Genomic DNA, 20340 nt, shown 5'->3' on the forward strand with positions numbered 1-20340 from the left:
AGCAGCTGAAGCAATAGCATATCCAGTGACCATCCTAATTAGCCATTCAATTTCTGAAAACCTAGTCCCAGACCTCTGGATGATCTCTCATATTATTCCCTTCCATAAAGGGGGAAACTCAAAAGAACTAACAAAATACCACCCCATAGCCATACTGTCCCCCATCTCAAAAATTCTGGAAAGATGTATTCACATTCAAATAATGCAACACCTCACCACACATCATCTGATCACTAACACCCAACATGGGTTCAGGCCTCACCACAATACAACCACTGTTCTCATGTCTTTCACTCACTTAGTTAATGAGCACAGAAATGATGGCAAATCTGTCTCAGCTCTTTTCCTGGACCTTTCCAAGGCTTTTGATATGATTAATCATAACAAGCTAATTAAAGCCCTGTCAGAACTAAATCTTAGCTATTCTACTATCAATTGGTTTCATAGTTACCTAACAGGGAGACAGCTGGTAGTTAAATGGCACAAGAATCTATTCCCTCTGCTCTCTGTTACAACAGGAGTTCCACAAGGCTCCATTCTTGGACCTTTATTATTTACCATATTCACAAATAACCTTCATATCTCTGCCCGCCACTCCTCAGTCATCCAATATACAGATGACTCTACATTAGTCTGTGCTTCCTCTTCTCTCCAAGAACTATACCAGCAAACATAAGCTTCCTTTTTCTCTGTTGAATCCTGGCTCAGTGACCACTAACTAATATTTAACCCTAGCAAAACAAACCTTATCATTTTACATCCAATCCAACAGACCAAGCCTGATCTATCATTCACCATCTTATCCAGTAACAAAACTATCCTATCTCCTGATATGCACACAAAGCTTCTAGGAGTTATGATTGACCATAACATGAAATGCGACATCCATATCTTCCTCACCATAAAGAAAGTACACAAAAACTAGGTATTCTATATCGAAATAAAAAGTTCTTAACAAATTCTACTAGAGCCACCATTGCACGCATTCATCTCATCTCTACACTACTATATGACTGTCCAGTCCTCACCAACTTTAGAAAATCCAACCTATCCAAACTCGATGCCTGTTATAACAAAATTGCCAAATTCGCTACTACTACTACTACTACTACTAACAATCCCTACAGATCACACCACTGTCTAGCTCTCAAACAACTCAATTGTCTTGAATTTCCAAACCTACTTCTTTACAATCAGCTTACCCTGACCCATAAAATTCTACACCATCCCGAAAAAATAACCCTTCTCTACAACAACTAATAAGTCTGCACTCCTGTACCAGAAACCACTGCTCCACAAGCAAACCTCTGCTCAAAGTAATTAACAGCAACAATGCATCATCCCTCTACTCTAACACCATTGACAAACAATGGAATAAACTACCACCCCTCATCACTGCTATACCTTCCATACATGAATTTAAGAAATAATTAAAATTACATTTACTGAACTCACCGCTCAGCAACTGTGACAGTCCAGGTTAATACTAGGACCCTATAAGACCTCTATCTAAGTTCAATTACTAAAATCTAGGAAATAATAACTATTAACACTGCTGTGTCACATGTTGCATGTTATTAATGCTGAATGTTATTAATTTACTGTGATGCATGTAACAAAATGTTGATTAACACTGTTCTTTGAATTATTCTGTAAAATTATTTGTGCAGCTTTTCTCCCCAGGTCTCCTCTGAAAAAGGACCTCTGTCCAGATGGACTTTCCCGGTAAACAATTGTTAAAATAAATAAATAAATAATTTTTATTCTTTATGTCCCTAATATTTTCTTTTAATCTAACTTAAACAGCCTCACTATTTTTTCCTATATAATACAAATTGCAAGAACATTCAAGAGCATAAATAACTCCGTGACTATGACAGGCATATTTTTTATTAATTTCAACCATAATGCCATTAATAAAATTAAAAGCTGTAACCACATATTTACCCACACTGGATGACCTACAGGGGAAGTACCCCATGCTATAACTGACCCCACATGACATCTGATTTCAGGTCTAACAAAATGGCTACAAACAAGTATATTACTAATATCATATGTCTTTTTAAAAGAAATATTAGATAAAGATCTCAGTTTCTTTCTAAATAATTCATCTTGTCTTAAGAAGTGCCAATAATTCATAACATGAACAGTCTTATCACTTAAAACATTATATTCAGTTAAAAAAAATACTAGAGATGTCTGCCTTTACTATCATGTTTATATTCCCGCATGAAACTGTATAACGGCATCATTGTTGGCCAGACTGATAATTTGTAAGTATGCTTTATAACTTGTCATACTCATACCCCTGATTCAAAAACATTTATATCAGCTTACTAATTTCATATAAAAATTAACTGTGGTGGTGGTGCTGCGGTAGCGTTGTCACCTCACAGTAAGACATTGTCCTGTTCGATTCTCAGCTAAAACGTCTTCTGTGTAGCGACATGCGTGAATGGGTGTACCTTCATTGAAGTTTGTGCGTAGGGCTGGCAACTCGGCACGTAAAAATCTACTGCCAATCATTAGTGGACCGAAGTTCTGCTGTGGCAACCCCTAACCGGGAAAAGCCAAAAGACACAACAACTAATTTCATATAAAAGTAATCTTGTTATTCTTATAAACATTCCTTTAAGGAAAATCTCAGTCAAATGTGAGGAATGACAAATAGTAGCTCACAAAAATCCACACTGGCTATATCATTTATGTTTAATTTTGTCACTCTCTTACCATTGTTCATGACAACTGATGTAATATATGAAAAGACAACCTTTTGGTAAAAATCTTCTTCTTTCGGCTTTTCCCGGTTAGGGGCCACCACAGCAGATCATCTGTCCGCTCATGATTGTCAGTGGAATTTTATGGTGTTGAGTTGCCAGCCCGGCACCCAACCTTCCTCAGAAGGCACACACTCACACCTAGGGCCAATTTAGAGTGTCCCATCCACCTACTGCATGTCTTTGGGATGGGGGAGGAAACCCATGCGACCACAGGGAGGACATGTAGACTCCGCACAGAAGGCACCCCAGCCAAGAATTGAACCGGAGAACTTCTTGCTGTGAGGTGACAATGCTAACCGCAGCACCACCATGGTCGCCCTGGTACAAATCTTCTTTAATACCCCAAAATCTTTAACAAATTCATTCATCACTTCCATCCCCTAACACATAGAAAAGTAAAACATCAACAAAACATTTATATTAAACAATATAATTCTGATAAAAATTGTGAATATAAATACATCCCACTTCAACTTAATGACCAAATTTGCATACATTGATGAATCAGCTCCTCCTAATTGATGGTTAAGTATTTCCATCAAACGTAAAATAATAATTCATTAAATAAAACATTAGTAATTCACTTATATAATTTACCATAAAAGAATTTCCCAAAAGTAATTACTAGCTTCTACTCCATGAGGATGCTTAATACTACTGCATAAATTATCAACATCAATTGCCATCCAGTGCATATCACCTATCATTTTTATATTTTTAATCAAATTCAGAAACTCTCCAGAATTATTAATATAAGGGGGAATTTTATCACAACCATGCACAAATTATGACTATAAGAGCCACACCGACAAATAAACCACCGAAAAAAGAAGTAGGTGAAAAACGGTTTTACTTCAGTTCAAAACAATAAAACAAGTGTATTTCACATAAAACGATGATACGATAATACAATCTGTAAGCGCTTTCGTTTAGCTTGTGCTAAACTTTTTTGAACAAATTACACATCACTTCCTAAGTGATGTGTAATTTGTTCAAAAAAGTTTAGCACAAGCTAAACGAAAGCGCTTACAGATTGTATTATTGTATCATGCACAAATTATGAAAAATAACTCATGGGGTAATTTAATGAAGCCTACACAATCTTTTTTAATGTAGGCATTGCGCTGCGCTGCTAACACAGCTGCGAACATTTGTAGATTCAGTAAGTGCTGCTGAGCAGCATGCACGAGTGTGCCAACACAGAAACTTACTTGGCATGCAAATCACCTCATAAGCAGGTGAATCTCATGCAAATGAGGCAGGTAGACTGATCCAGCAAGCAGATAGGCAGGTCTGCAGACCCAGTGTCAGTGTCAGTAGTGTACACAGAAAAATTCTGTGTACAGGAATATAGACAGACAAAACGGGCTGTAAAAATGTAGACAGATGGACAGAAATGTCATACCATGTACAGATATGACCAAAACTATCCTCTGTATGTCTGACAAATTAAAGAAAATAAGTTAAATTAAATTATTTTTTTAATAATCTGAGCATGTTTGCATGGTGTGCCACAGTGCACAAACATGCTTTATAAAAAATTTTTAAAAAAATTGGAAAAAACAAAATTAATATTATGTAACAAAAATGTATTACAGGACCCTACGTGGAGTATCTTCAATGGTACACTGGTGCTGTTGCTAATGTGATAGGGCTTTGAAGCATGTAGTTTCCAGGCCATGAACATGAATCCATATGCAAATGAGGTGGAGTTACTGAATAGCACAAAGGGGTAATCGTGTCCACATATCCCCTTCGTGTAGGCAGAGAACCATGTTGATGTTTATAGAGAAGATAGCTGTCATCAGGGGAGGATGTGTCCAATGACTTCTAAGCTTATTTCAGGCTGTTTGCACAGTGTGCCACCATGCTGAGCATATCATTGCAGGGGTGTGTGTGCACTCACTTCTAAGCTTTGTTTAGCTAGGGGAAGCATGTTTCAGTGTGTTTGCACAGTGTGCCACTATGCTGAGCGTGGACATCTGGGGGGTGTACACTGACTGCTTAGCTTTGTTAACTTACCGGGCATTCATTTGTGAGGCAAGTCGCAGTGCTGAATGTATATAAAAGCCAGTGACATTAATTAGTTTTGACCTCTCTTTAATTTAAACTAGGGCCATTAAATAAAGTTAACGATATACTAGGCAGGTGGAATGCATCATAGGTAGCCAATCACACAGTCAGCACCTACAGGAGAGCACTATAAAGTATACATACACCCTGCAATATGACTTTTCCCCATACTCTGCACCATTGGACTACAGACTTGGCAGTTTTAACTGAGAGAATGCTAGGACTGCTCCATGTGTGCTACATCTGTATGTGCTAGATGCTGAAGTCACTGCTGCTGCTGCTGTTGCTGACAATAGGCCTAGACAGAGAAGGAGAAGAGTGTTCAGGCCCAGGGTAACCTTCCAGGAGCTACATGAGCTGGAGACTGTAGAGCACTACAGGGTGGACAGGGACATATTACAAGAACTCACTGAGCTCTGCTGCCCTCAATGCAGACACAGAGCCAACAGAGGGGAACCCATACCAGTGGGAACAAAGGTATGTGTAGCTCTTAGAATACTAGCTGCAGGTACTTTCCAAAGACCAACTGGGGACATGGTGGGGGTCTCACAGGGATCTGCTTACAGGCTACTTCACCATTTCCTGGATACCATGCTACCACATGCCAGTGAACACATTTATTTTCCCCTCACCCCTGAGGTGAGGGCCAGCAATTTGCAACACTTCTACCATGTAGCACACTACCCTGAGGTACTGGGTGCCATAGATTGCACTCATGTACACATCAAGTTACCATCTGGTGAGAGGGTAGAATCTATGTACAACACTATCAACTGCCAGGCTGTGTGCAATGCTCAGGCGATTATCATGAATGTGTGGGCTGGCAGCCCTGGCATTTATCATAATTCCCATATCTGGCATGCATCGCAGCCGTACCAGATGTTTGCTAGGGCAACATCCCACATGGCCATGTACTGGGGGATGCTGGCTATGCACTAGAACCATGGATGATGGCACCCATCAGAAATGCATACACATCCACTGAAGAATGTCATAATGAGGCACCCACACAAACTAGGAACATTATTGAGTGTGTGTTTGGGGTTCTGAAGTCATGGTTTCAGTGCCTCTATACATCTGGTGGAGCCCCGCAGTACTCTCCAGCCACATGTGCCCATATGTTCATAGTATGTGCCATGCTACACAATATGATCCTGTGGAAACAGCTGCAGCAGGATCAGTAAAGGGAAAGGATACACAGCCCCTCAACAGTGCCTACATCATCACAGCCACAGTCACAGGAGGATTCGGAGGAGGAACCCCACTTCATGATGGCCCTGGAGGCAGACATAGGTGTGCCCAGTATGCCCTGGCTTTGGCTAAGTGACAACACATAGGACATTCAGTGACAACCTAGGACCCTAGAGACTGACACCTTACTCCTGCTCACATACATATAGCAAAATTGTTGATGCCAGACAACCCACACAACCTGTACCTATTCATGCATTGGCTGTGTACTGCTTGCATCACATACAGTCAACCCTGACTACAGCCCTGTTAACTGCTGCATTCACAAGGTAAGTCTCTAACCTACACACTACTTTTTAGGAATACTATAATATGGTATCAAATGTATGGATTTGGTGCATTTATGCAAGGAAATATAGTGGGCTATGTGGACAAAAGTAGCATTTACATGGGACTACAGGTACCCAGTCCAATAGTATGCATTCCTTAATAATGACTAGGCCTCATGGTTGGAATATGTACTACATCAGTGAAGAGAGATGTTAAACAGTGGGGTCACATGATATTTGGACTACTGTCTATTCCAGCAGATCATGTGCAGTTGTTCCCCCATCCCCAGCACAGCAGTGTTCCCATATAACTACTTTAACAATAAGTCAACAATGGTATCTCAGCAGACCAGGCAATCTCAGGGCTGTTACATAGAACTTGATCACATATTGTATGTCACATGTAATGCAGGAATAACAACATACATATTTATGCTGTTGATTGTGTAATGAATGACTCCACTGTGTTTGCCAGCCTGTGTGGCTCAGTGGACTAGGGAAGTTAGCATGGGTTATGGTGTTGATGTTTCTAATCTGGAAGTAGGCACATCTTTTGCATGTGAAGTATTATTATGTTGGTGTTTTCACAGATTGTCAGTCAGTATGAACCTCGGTCAAATATTAAGTGCAGCCGACAGCTGGGGAATGCCATGGACATTTTGAGTGACATGCAGTACTGTAGAAAGGACAGGTGTCCATGCCTGTAACATACCTCTCAACCTCTTAGTGCAAGAAATCTGTTCAAAGCCCAACAAAATTGTGGACAAAGGCCTACAAATAGGTGCATACATTAAATGCTGCTCTCATAAATGTAAACAGTTGCTAAAATAACAGGATTTGTTTCAACAGACATGTTTTTGAAGGATTTAAAGTCAGACACTCAAATGTATGTCACTATTCAGTGACTTCAGTCCTATGTTCATCCAAATGATTTGCCAGAAAACCACAAATTTTATGAAGAACAGACCAAAACTATGAGCCAAAGCTCTGGAAATTTTGCAAAATCTCTGGATAGTTGAGAGGTATAGTCTGTAACACACAAAATTCCAGACTGGAGTACAGGTAGGTGTGTCCTGGAGTCACTTTATAAGTACTGACAGTCACACCGGGCATGCCCAAACAGGTAAATGAGCACAATTCTGTTGAAGTTAAAATGAAAACAATTCTGTTGCCCTGTCATCAGACTGACCTGTTATGTATAGCTATGTCTATACATACAGACATATGCATATACATATCCATCTGTCACTATCTCTCTCTCTCTCACATACATAGTATATATATATATATATATATATATATATATATATATATATATATATATATATATCACTATGTAGTGTCAAATAGATATATACCAATATATATAGCTATATAAATAACACTGATACACAGACTCTCTCCATATATCCACATAACACACATATAGATCATATACACACACACAGCTACATTTATATATATACATCCCTGTTAATTACATAAATATGTGTGGGGATATCTGTATTGTCCTACATAACCTAATAATGGTGAGTAAATCTGCACTACCATACATCTATATTGTTGCTCAAAGGATCCAAACTAAGGGTGCCATAGTACATAATCCACTTACCTACAGATGCCTGTGCCTGCTGGATGTCACCACATAGACAAAGTTGAGCAGGTGATGGAATGTATAATGTTGTCAATGCATGCATGGACTGGACACATTGTTCCTGCCCACAAGCTTGCATATCTAACTGCAAGCAGCCACATGTGGCCATACTGGTAAATGTACACACATAGCTAGGATAATAACAGTTATCCCACTGCTAGAATACTAGATGAAAATAACAGTATGAAGCAATATCACTCTGCAGACCCCAGATGCTGTTCAACACAGGCCTAGTTTTTGTAATGCAAAAGCATTGTGACTGCAATCACATAACAGACTCATCTTGTGGAGCATGCAATAAGTACTGTGATCTACAGTGAATAAGACTAGATAGGTAGGGGTTATAATCTCATTCCAAGATACTTGATATATGTGTGTGTGTGTGTGTGTGTGTGTGTGTGTGTGTGTGTGTGTGTGTGTGTGTGTGTGTGTGTGTGTGTGTGTGTGTGTATGCTTGTTTATACCCCTCTAAAACAACTGCCATGCCCTCATGCAATGCTTATGCACTTTTTGGCCCTGTAATTTGCTGCTGGCTTCCATACTGCCCTCTTCTACAATGCCTGATGATGTCAACCACCTTAAGCCTGCCAGCTGATAGTGTAGTATCAAGACTTAAGCCATTACACATGCAATAAATACTGTGATATATAGTGTAGTAGACTAGATAGGTATGGGTTCTAATCTCACTACAGGCTAATCTTTTTATTTTATTTTTTTATTTATTTTACATTTGTTGACCGGGCTACTCTATCTGGATACATGTCCATTTTCAGTAGAGGCCCGGGGAGATAAGCTCCAACATTAAGGTAATGTAACATGACTACAAATAAAAATAAAATAAATTGTAAATAGTACATTATTACAAAGAATTAATGCAAGCTCCAATATAAGGTAAATGGTGCTCATGTGTGTATACACCTGCAAAAAAACAGCCATACCCTCATGGGCTTCCACACTGTCCTCTTCTACAAGGCCTGATGATGTCATCCACCTTAAGACTACCAGCTGATAATATAGTATCAAGACTTAAGCCATGGTGCATGCGATGAATACTGTGATCTATAGTGTATAAGGCTAGATAGGCAGGGGTTCTAATCTCCCTTCAGACTACTTGGTGTTCATGTGTGTCCCAATGTCATAAATATGATCATATTGGTAACAAAGTAATTGGTAGGGTTTTGCAGTATTATATTTGTAGTATGTGGTTTGGCCCCCCCAAAGGACTGATGACAACAAATTCTGCTTATGTCATCATGCATGATATGTCCTGAACTGATAGTACTAGCAGACATGAGGTGTGTTGCATGCATCATGTACTGTGATCTGTAGTGTGCACCATTATATTGGTTAGTGTTCCCATCTACATATAGCCAGCTTGCACTAAGTGTGTGCCTTGGCATGTCCTGCATGCAGTGATTAGAAGTGGTGCTAGTCTCAATGTAACCATGGTTGTGTGTGAGCCTGTTAGAGCATTTTACATCATATTATGTAAGCATAGGATGTTTGAACTTCACTGGCATAATGTCCACCCAGACCTAACAATCATAGACATCTTTATACCCGTAATTACAGGATCAGCATATATTGCCCCAGTTCAAGAGAAACACAGGCAGATGCCCTGTGTTGAGATAATGGTGGCCCAGCCAATCATACAGATGGCATGAAGTATGGTGGACTGAGATGCTCTGTGTGCCATTAGGCATGGTTCTATTTTAAGGGTTTGTTTAAGTCTGCTAGACACATCTCTCCCACAGGCATGTAGTATCAATGTCACATATGAGGTTAATGTCCTTACAGTGGGTTATCCATTGACTATGCCTCCTACAGATAGGCTGCATATACAATCGAGCAGAGTCACACATTGCCCCATATGCAAGACATAGATCACCTCTGAGTAGTGACACTCATTGCAGACTATCTCCAGTGAACACATACTTAAGATGAAGACATGAAGTGACCTTGTGAGGGGCCATATTGTTGCATGCCAGTAGTCCTTGGAAAAGTCCATCACCACCAAATGGCCATTGCACTCAGATATTGGCATGCTAAGGGAAGAGTACTTGGAGGTTATGAGTATGTCACTTACAGGTGACTGTGGCCTCAGCTATGCCATATGATTCCTGCCATACCACTGTAGAGACATGGAGATATGAGACACATTACGTGTAAACCCATGTGTCCAGGTCTGTGTGGCCAGTTTGCTCACCCTTTGTATGTACAGCACATGTTGTGACTGATGTGCTACTTACCAGGTGCATAGTTCTAACTTATGGAACTGATACTACATATATATTTGCATGCAGTTTATGGCCATTACTATGTCAACAGGCATGTGTTCGCAATACCCTCTTGCAGGATAGTGGTATACCACAGAGACTGTGTCAGTGCTCACAATTTGCAGGCATCAGCCAACATTGTTAGCCACAGACAGTCAGTAGCCACGTGTATTGTGGTTAATGGATTCCAAGCATTAGAGGACCCAGGACTGCTCTTTGTTGAGCACAGCTGCTGACAGATCAGCTATTGGAGGTTGATGTCCCTATGTTGCATATGTGTGCCAGCAATGGGCCACTTAGAGCCCCTACAATGACAGTATTGTGGATGCCTAACTGGATGCTTTGGAAATGTTGCCTGAGCAGGGTACATAGTCAGATGGCTTGGCTGAGTCTAGGGGGTTGTATGCCCTGATGTACCATCACCCAGGTCCATGGTGACTGCCTTGGAAAAGTCCACCATGTGTAACAGTCCTGCTTCCCCTGTCACACATCCAAACTGTATGTAGAACACATATGTGTGTGCTGATCAGCTCCATGATGATTGCCCCTATGGGCATACAGATATGGAAACTCAGGCATACAGGTGTATAGTTATGTCGGTCAGTGGATGCACCACCTTGTCCACTCAACTGGTGTGCAGCCAGTAGTGTTGGTATGATTGCAAGGGTGTCCCAATGGTGTTAGTAATCCTTGTCAAATCACATGTGGGATGCAGCCTGGACTGTTAGCATGTGTAATAGATTCTGTGTATCTTCCAATGAGAGGCCAGTTACGAACTGCTCTGTAAATCTGGAAGTTATTGGGTAGATTGTAGAAATGTCATGTGTCACTTCTGGTGGGGACAAGGGAGTGTAGCTAATGCAGATGGTGTGGATGTGCAGGTTAGGTATGAGTCCAGACCCATCATATGTGGCATCATGATATATGAGGTCACCAACAATCTGGGCTTGTCCTTTGAGGTCACACATATAACTACACTGTGTGTTGAGGTTATGCTTTGCATGGGTGGCTACTTTTGTCACTTACTGTGTCTACTCAGCATCACAACAACACCATCAACTTCTTTTAGCTGAGGATATGGTGCCTCCATGTAAGGGGGCACCCTCATCCCAACTGTCACACAGTACTATCCACATGTTATTGTACAGCCTCTTAATAGCAGTTGTCCACCAGTCAGGTTTGCTGAGCCATGATGAGCCTGTGTCCCTCCTGTCACATACAGCCAAGTTCATGCAGTTGTAATGCTACTGACATAATGCATGGGTGTAGAGCTCTGCATACTTGCCTATCCCATCTGAAGGGGGAGTTGCAGTCACTCTTTGTCAACCATCTCACAGGTGGTAATAAATGGCTATATTGACATATATGTCTGTATTGTCTGCAAGAAGGGAGTACGTGCCGGTAGTTCTAAGGAGACTGATCTGTGGCCAGATCTTACCAGGGAGCACCTCACATTGGTGGTGCTGCACTTGTCACCCATATTGGTAAACACATGATGTGATACGTTGGTTTCCCATGTGGGGATGTCACGGCACTGTTGCAGGGCATTGTAGGTAAGGACCTGGACCATCCTTTGGGCAAGTGAGCTGCAGCATGACTAAGCAACACATTGTGTACATATTACACGTCTCAAAGGTGTTTGTCTGTGCTCTGCACAGACACTTTGCATGAGTCTCTTCCTGCAACATGCTGAAAGTAACTGCAACACTGACTTGCATGGAGTACAACTAACATGTAGTGCCAATCAGTGTCCTCAGATCTCAGTCATGTCACCTCCATGCCATGATAGGACTTAGCATGGTATGAGCACTGACACTGTCATACACCTAGCGACACTGGACCAAACACTTTTACTTTTGCTGAAGGCCAGGTCATGCCTACTGACTGTAATTAGCAGAACCCATTGACTGTTACACTATGCAGTGAATGTCGGACATATTACTCACTCCACCAACCATGGCCTGACAAGGTGTATGACAATATAAGGCTAGCAGGGCTTGCTGGAAACTGTAAATGTTATGTACACAGTGTTATGTCAGCTGGTGGATAGGTAAGCATCTGACAGTCATACTCTGGGAAGACAGAATTGGGAAAGCTCCACTGCAATGATCCCAGTCACCAGTGGAGTTCACGATCCTTCATTATTGGTGTAGCCTGTCTACCTATTCCCTCTCTGCAGTCAGAGCCACTGTCAGTGACTTCTGACTGACTGCATTAGCAGGTGATTGCAAACTGGGAGTTTTCACAGACTCCCACACAGAGCCAACAGTTATCCAAGATGGCCTAAGACACAGTCAGTTGTACTTTGAGCCACTGACAGAGACTAACTGCCAACAACTGCACAATACTATCCTGTGGGAAATCATCTTCCCCTGCAAAATATTGTAGTGACTACACACTGCACACAATTCAGCCTATTCGCATGGAGTTATGGACACAGAGATTAATGTAATTTTGACTCTCACTGGTCAGTAAGATGTGGGGATGCATTTACTATTGTGCAACCTTCACTGACAGGTTTTGGTTGTAAATCCTAGACTGTCACTGCTAACTGAATGTGGCAGTCATCACGGCTATCATTGTGTGCAATGTCACCCTTGCTATGTCACTGCACAGTCATAGCATACAACTGTAGCAGCCACACAGATTACATGGTACACCAATACACAGCATAGATAACATGTCCTATGGAGTCCATGTCATGACCATCCATGTGTAGTCTGTCTCCTAAATGCTTTGGAGGGGATTTTTATGGCTCCATACAGGGAGCTGTTGGAGCCCACTGTGTACCTCCTGTGATTCCATGACAGGATGAACACATGTCTCATGTTCTACACACCTACAGCATCACTGCTGTATACATAGCACATGCTGCAGAGACAGGTATGTAACACAGACAGAAGCCCATATATGAAACAAGCTCTCCAATCATGTGTAGCACACATCTGCTGTGACACAGCATGTGCAGGTTACAAAATGGGATGCAGAACATGACAATCATAGTGAGTGTTGGGCAACTGTCTGTACTGGACACAGGATATTTGTATATGGGTCACTCTGTCACCACAGCTTGTAGATGCACGAGTTCCTAAAACCCTGGTGGCACTTATCAAAGATACCAGACATGCTCACACATTACAGTTGCATGAGTAGACTGAATGTCACTATTGTCATTGTTAGCCTGTTATACACATATGAACCTATGGAACCATGCACTTATAGTGCTGTACCTTGCTGAAGACATTGTTCTGCTGTGCTGACAGGCCATTCTGTGCTGCTTTATTGCCAATGTGTATCCATAGGTTACGGCAACAGACTCTTGAAACAGAAACAGGTCCATGACACACCTGCCATTGTGTAACTATACAGCTAGTACAACATCATACAACATAAGGTACACAGAAGTATGTGGTGTACTCGTGACAAATGCCATCATACAGTATTTTTCATTAACCACTACAAGTTGTATGACAAAATAGCACTGCATTATAGAAGTACATGTTAAGTAATATAGTCACCCTGTGCATCAGACCCATAATTTCATTGCCCTGCATTGATGGCAAGGATAACAGGGATGTGGCACAGGTATCATCACTTGCACAGGGTGTTGTGTGGGGGTGCAGGAAGCCTTGATCCAATAGGTTGACAACATGTGTGTGAGTCAGGAAGGGAAGCAGATTAGCTGGACCATGGAAATGTGCCGTGTGTATCTATAGGTGACCTGCATTTGACAGTGGTGTGTGAGTATGCGCATGTACACAGTCCAGCTCAGTGCTAGCCCTATATGTGTGTATGTTGGACAGTTTTGGACCATGCATGGTAGAGCTGACAGTTTATCATCTCCATCCCTGAAGATGGGAATTGGCCCTGCAAGGAGTTTTACTGACACCTCCATGCCCAAGGTCAGAAGCGGTGCTAGTACTTGATGGTGACTGCTGTCTGCTAGGACCATGTCCCCCACAGGAATTCCCAGGACCACAAGCCCATGGCCTGCCATGTTGTGGTGTGGACAGCACACTCCCCTCTGTTTATTTGGATGTACTGCCACTATGGGAGCATGACTGAAGGCAGCCACATGGGCTCGCAGCAGATGGGGTTGCTGACCTATGTCCATAAGACCGATGCTCAACTCCAACCACATGTTCAAGCACAGACAGTGTGCAGTCCAAGATAGACATTGTCTCAGCCCAACTTCTGTCCACTGTATCAATAAACTTATCCAGGGTGTCCCCAGTGCAATGGAAGCAGTCCGGATGTCAGACTGTGCTACATCCATAACTCTAAGCATACATCTGGTGTTAATTCAGAATGTGCCTGTGCCTTCATGATGGCCCGAAACATGCACTGAGTGACCCATGATGTGACACCTGCAACAGGCGCTGGATGGACAGAAGGTCTCCTATGAGCACCCCTGTCAATCTGCCTGTGTGGATCCTCAACAGTTTTCTGGCTGTGGCTAGTGTCTATACTCATTGGAACCATAGTTGCCATACTTTCCTGTTCAATGTCCCCACCCTCTGACTGTCCAATATCAGTGGCCTCCGGGGGACTGGGTATGTATGGGCATACTGACTGTGTGCAGTGACAATGGAGGCAGAAGAAGGATATCTACCTCTGCCACAGATTCAGCCCCCAACACCATCACCTGTGCCTCACTGTGGCCACCGTCATCATCAGAGTCTAAAGAGACACTGACATCAGGTTGTGTAAGGGACAGAGACCAACCCCCCCGGTCACTTTTGATAAGAAAGAAAAAAGCAGTACATGACTACCTGCACTATTGTGTATGAAAATCAATACTCATAATAACAAAGACCCACAAATGGATGAGTGGTCAAACTTTTTTCTTTTCAGCTTTCATCCAAAATAGACTTCTTCAGGTGAAAATGCACATAAAAGTCAAGACCTTTATAATAATCACTTCAAGTAAATCAAGTTAAACATGACCAGTAAAATTTACCTTTTAATTAAGCAATATGACACTATACTTGATAAAATAATACATAAAAACCCAGTACATCTATCTTAACAAATATGATATACACATTTTGCTGCCTAATTTAATGTCCTTTCTACCTTTGGTTATTTTAAAAGGCTTTTAGAGTAAATGCCTCATTTAACCAGGAGGCTTATCTTTTCTTAACTGTCACTGCCAAAGTGTTTCTATTTGGTCAAGTGCACTCCTGTGATTACCCCCTCTAAGATCCTTATCTACCTGTTCCAGAATGGAAAATAAAAACATTCTACCCTGTTTACACATGAAATTATATACTAACAGTACTATGGCTGCTAAGTTCAAGTAATATTCCCAATTTAAACCATGGGAACATTGTTTTAAGGACTGGCTGGCTGCTCCTGTTGTTTTTAGCGATATTATAGATAACCAATGTGCACAGGATAATAGTAACCCTCCTTCTCATAATATTATTGTTAAGATAGCCCACAAACTCAGTGTGCCACTCAACCACAGCCCATAAGGCATAACAACGTACCTAACACTCTAGTCATAGGTGACTCTATAATCAGGCACACTGATGTTCCACTCACCAGGCTAAACAAGGAGAAAGTCACTGTCAGCTGCCTGTCAGGTGCTAGGATCCGTCACATAATGCATGCACTCAGGTCACTCCACAGCAAGTACAAATATGACTCTGTCATTGTCCATGTTGGTGTGAATGACCTGAGATGTACCTCCCTGGACTATTGAAAAGAGACATGGAGGAGCTTTCTGATCTTGTAGCCCAGGCAGGTATGACCCTAGCCTTGAGTAGCATCCTGCCATCACCCAGAATGATACCACAGTACAAGGACAAAATGATTGACTTCAACAATTGGCTAAGCTTCTGGTGTCATTCTAAGGGGATCCAGTGTCTGTCTGCCTGAGATGACATGATCGACAAACCATGATGCTTTGCCAGAGATGGCCTGCACCTGTTGCCCTTTGGATTCCGGATACTGGCTAAGGTTCTTGCCACCCCTATAGTGCCTTTTTTATGCAAGATTCAAATGACAAATTCACCACCGTAACAGGTACAAGCAAGCTAAATCTGAGGGTAATGATACTCAATGCTAGAAGTCTAAACCTCAAAATGCACTCATTTGAGGCACTCCTTAAAATGGAGAACATTGACATCTGTGCAGTGACAGAGACCTGGTTCAAGACTCCAGAGAGCACCCCTGCATTACCAGGCTATAATTCATACCACACCTTTCGGCCACCTAACTTGGACCGAAGCACTAAAGGCAGAGGTGTGTCCATATTCATTAAGGATATCCACACCTCCAGGCTAGTTGCTCAGCATAATGCATCTGAGATTATCCAAGTGCAACTAACTCTGGGCAAGACCGCAATGCAAATTGTAGCTTGCTACAGATCCCACACCATGCCCCAGGATTCCCACTCCTCATTTCTTGATACACTGGAAAATATTAGGGTACAACCTAACACCCCAATAATGGGCGATTTCAACTACCTCACCATTAACTGGGAAAACTGCTTATGTACCAACTCTTGTGCTCAACATTTTCTGGAATTCATAAATTCCAATGCCTTGGATCAACTTAAAGTGCTTACTTACTTGTGATTAAACGGAACATTTTATATCATTAAACAGTGTCTTTGACTACTTTCAAGTCTAATATCAGTTTGATGACTCTTGCACTTTGTGCCATACAGGTACCAACATTTTATGCAGTCTGGTGTGTTATTTTATATTTTTACGCTGGTCTTGTGCTCTGTTGGCTGGGCATGCGCCTTTTGGATTATATATTACATTTTGTGCTTGACATACCAGCCTAAGAGAATGGCGGAGAGTCCAAATACCAATATTGAACTTCCTTATAAGCCTGTGACTTTAAATAACATTGACAGAAGGAATGAACGTTTCCAAGTTTGCGTGACCGGCAGAGACAACCTATTGCTGGAGTATGAACCTAACGTTGAATCGAATGATGGCGTTTCTAACAACGAAAGTTCGTTGAAGTTATCAGAAGATTTAGAAACTTTCGAAACTGAGGTGCTGAGACTAAAGAAGTTGCAGTTGCAGAGACAATATTTCGAGGCATGGTTGGTGAAAAAAATCATACCTCGTGGGCTGAATATTTTAAAAATGCCCACGTCAGGTAATAGATTTCCTGACTTACTCTACAAATGGCAACAGCTCAATATTGAGCTTAGTTATAATTATATGAAATTGCTTATTGATTTTCATACACCAGAAGAAGATGAACTGAGAATTAAAGTTAATAAACTATTTGAGAATATTAAAATGAAATATCCAGGTGATAGTACGGATGTTAAACTTGAGTAAGTCCTTGACAATGTCTTAATGTTTGAGAGGCATATATTAGAACAAAAAAAGAACAAGATAATGAGGGATTTAAGGGATTTTAAAAATTCTCATGTTTTTACTTGGCCCAGGCAGTGTATGAGCAATACGAACGTTAACAATGCATCGCATGGTACTTTAAATGCTGTTCCTGAGAATGTAACTAACCATGCCAATAACGCATTTGTTAGGAATGATGTGTCTTTTGTTGATGCTGTGTGTAATTCAACCGCTAAAGCTATGAATGGGGGTAGTACTAGTTCATCTGTACTGAATGAATCTTTATTCGTAGGGAATGTTACTAATACTGTTACTAATAATACGGACTGTGTACAGGATACCGTAGAGATGAATACACCTTCAGCTGAAGCTGTTGGTACTACTGATACAACTAATACAGTTTCTATTAACACAGAGACAGTAGTTAGATGTAAATCAGGTATTAGGAATGTATCCCCGTCAGTGCGGTCTGTAGTTGATAGAATTGTGCACACCCCTTTCCCCATAGCCCAGGATCAATTCTTGGGGAAGAGGCGTTCAGTAAGCAGGGGCAGACAGAAAAGGAAAGGATCGAATGAGGAACACCATGGTCCCACATTGAAAAAAATGTGGGAGAAAACCACTCGCTGATAGTAAATTTATCTAGTAGAAATCTCACTATATATGAAACACAAGTCCTAAATAAAGGACTTAGTTTTATTCCTACTGAAAGAAGTAATGTTGTTGATTCTATAATAGATGCTAAAATGTTTGTCAGGAACGTTCAACTTAAACTAGATTTTGGTGGGAATAATGGCATGGATAATGGACCTTGTTTTCGCCCCAATAGTACATATATTCCACAATTACATCCGATAGTGGATGTGTTTTCTAGAAAGTTAGAAAATGATATATATGACTATTTTCAAACAAATCATGGAAAGAGATATAAGAATAATCTGAATTACCATCAGAGACAAGCTTTGAAAGACCTTAGAAATGACCAGACATTGGTGATCAGGCCAGCCGACAAAGGTGGGCCTATTGTGCTCATGGATATCGAAGAATATAATTCCATCATGTTACAACTCTTGAGTGATATAAGCTTTTATGCTAAAGTAGATATGAAAATTGTAACAGATAAAGTGTTTCAAACATATTATATGCTAGATGACCTGTTTGTTTCATCTACCATTACTAAAGAATTATATGATTATCTTAAGGTTAAGAACCCTCTTATACCTATCATTCAAGGTTTACCGAAGGTCCACAAGTCACAGTTGAAACCCCCTATGAGACCTATAGTGGCAGGCCAAGGTTGGATCACTGAACCACTATCTATTTTTACGGAGTATCATTTAAGACCTATGGTTGATGGGAATAGTACCATATTGAGAGATAGTAAGCAGTTTTTGCTTGATTTATATTCATATACCAGTAGGTTGGATGACAGCTTACCATACATTTTGGTGACTTTAGATGTAGTCAGTTTGTTCACTGTAATTCCCAATGATGTAGGTATTCAATACATTCAGGATTATTTAAGAAATCATTCTGATTTCTCACCGCAGAAAATTGATTTGATAGCTCTTTTTCTTGAAACCATCTTGATGAACAACATTTTTATGTTTGGTAATGAGATATTCCTACAGAGGGATGGCGTAGCTATGGGCACTTCCTGTGCCAATAGCTACGCTAACCTGGTTATGGCATGGTGGGAAGAAAAGGTCCTTTTTAAGTTGGATTTGTTCCAAAAGTATGTGGGAATATATCGAAGGTTTGTAGATGACCTTTTCTTCATTTGGCTTGGTGACGTCAATACACTCCTGGACGTGGTTGAATTAATGAACAATTCGATGACTTTTTTGAAATTTACTTTGAATTATTCAAAGAATGACATTTCCTATTTGGATGTAGCCATTAATAGGCTCAGTAATGGTTTACTTAATACCTCCGTCCATAGGAAACTATGTCACAGAAATACATTACTTCATAGGAACAGCATGCACCCTAGTTTTGTTTTTAGTAATGTGATGAAAGGACAGATAATAAGGGCCTCTAGACTTAACCCGACTACTGAAGGATACATGAATGAATTGGATGGATGTAAGTTGACAGAAAGAGGCTACAATAGAGAGATAGTTGAACAGACCATTTTAGAAGTTAATGAATTAAGGAATACAACAGCGAAACCATATTTCTCAGAATCACTAAATCCCCCTGATATCAGTAACACACCTATTAAATGTGAATTAAGGGCTCCTATGTTTTTTACAAAAGATGCATTATATCTAAAACAGCTTATGTCTAAAAATTGGGATATTTTATTATTAGATAATGACATTGGTAAGATTGTAGGCCCCAAACCTAATGTATTTTTTAAAAATAGACCCAATTTAAGAAGGCTATTATGTAAACCCAGGAATAACTTAGAAAGGAAAGGCATGGTTAGATGTGACCTGAACACTGTACCATGTGGTAAATGTAACCAGTGTATACACATCTATGATGGTACTACGTTTATACATCCGACCACAAAGCAAATTTTTAATTTTAATACTATGACAAACTGTAATAGTAGGGATGTTATATATTTAGCTAGGTGTGAGGCATGCCCTGCGTTCTACATTGGAAAAACTAATAGATCTCTGAAGGAACGCATTAGAGAACATATTTATCATATTAGAATAGGTTCTGACTTTAATGCACTGGCGAAACACAACAGAG

This window comes from Protopterus annectens, chromosome 1.part0 (assembly GCF_019279795.1).
Source record: "Protopterus annectens isolate FY-2018-M chromosome 1.part0, PAN1.0, whole genome shotgun sequence".
NCBI classification, from domain to species: domain Eukaryota; kingdom Metazoa; phylum Chordata; order Ceratodontiformes; family Protopteridae; genus Protopterus; species Protopterus annectens.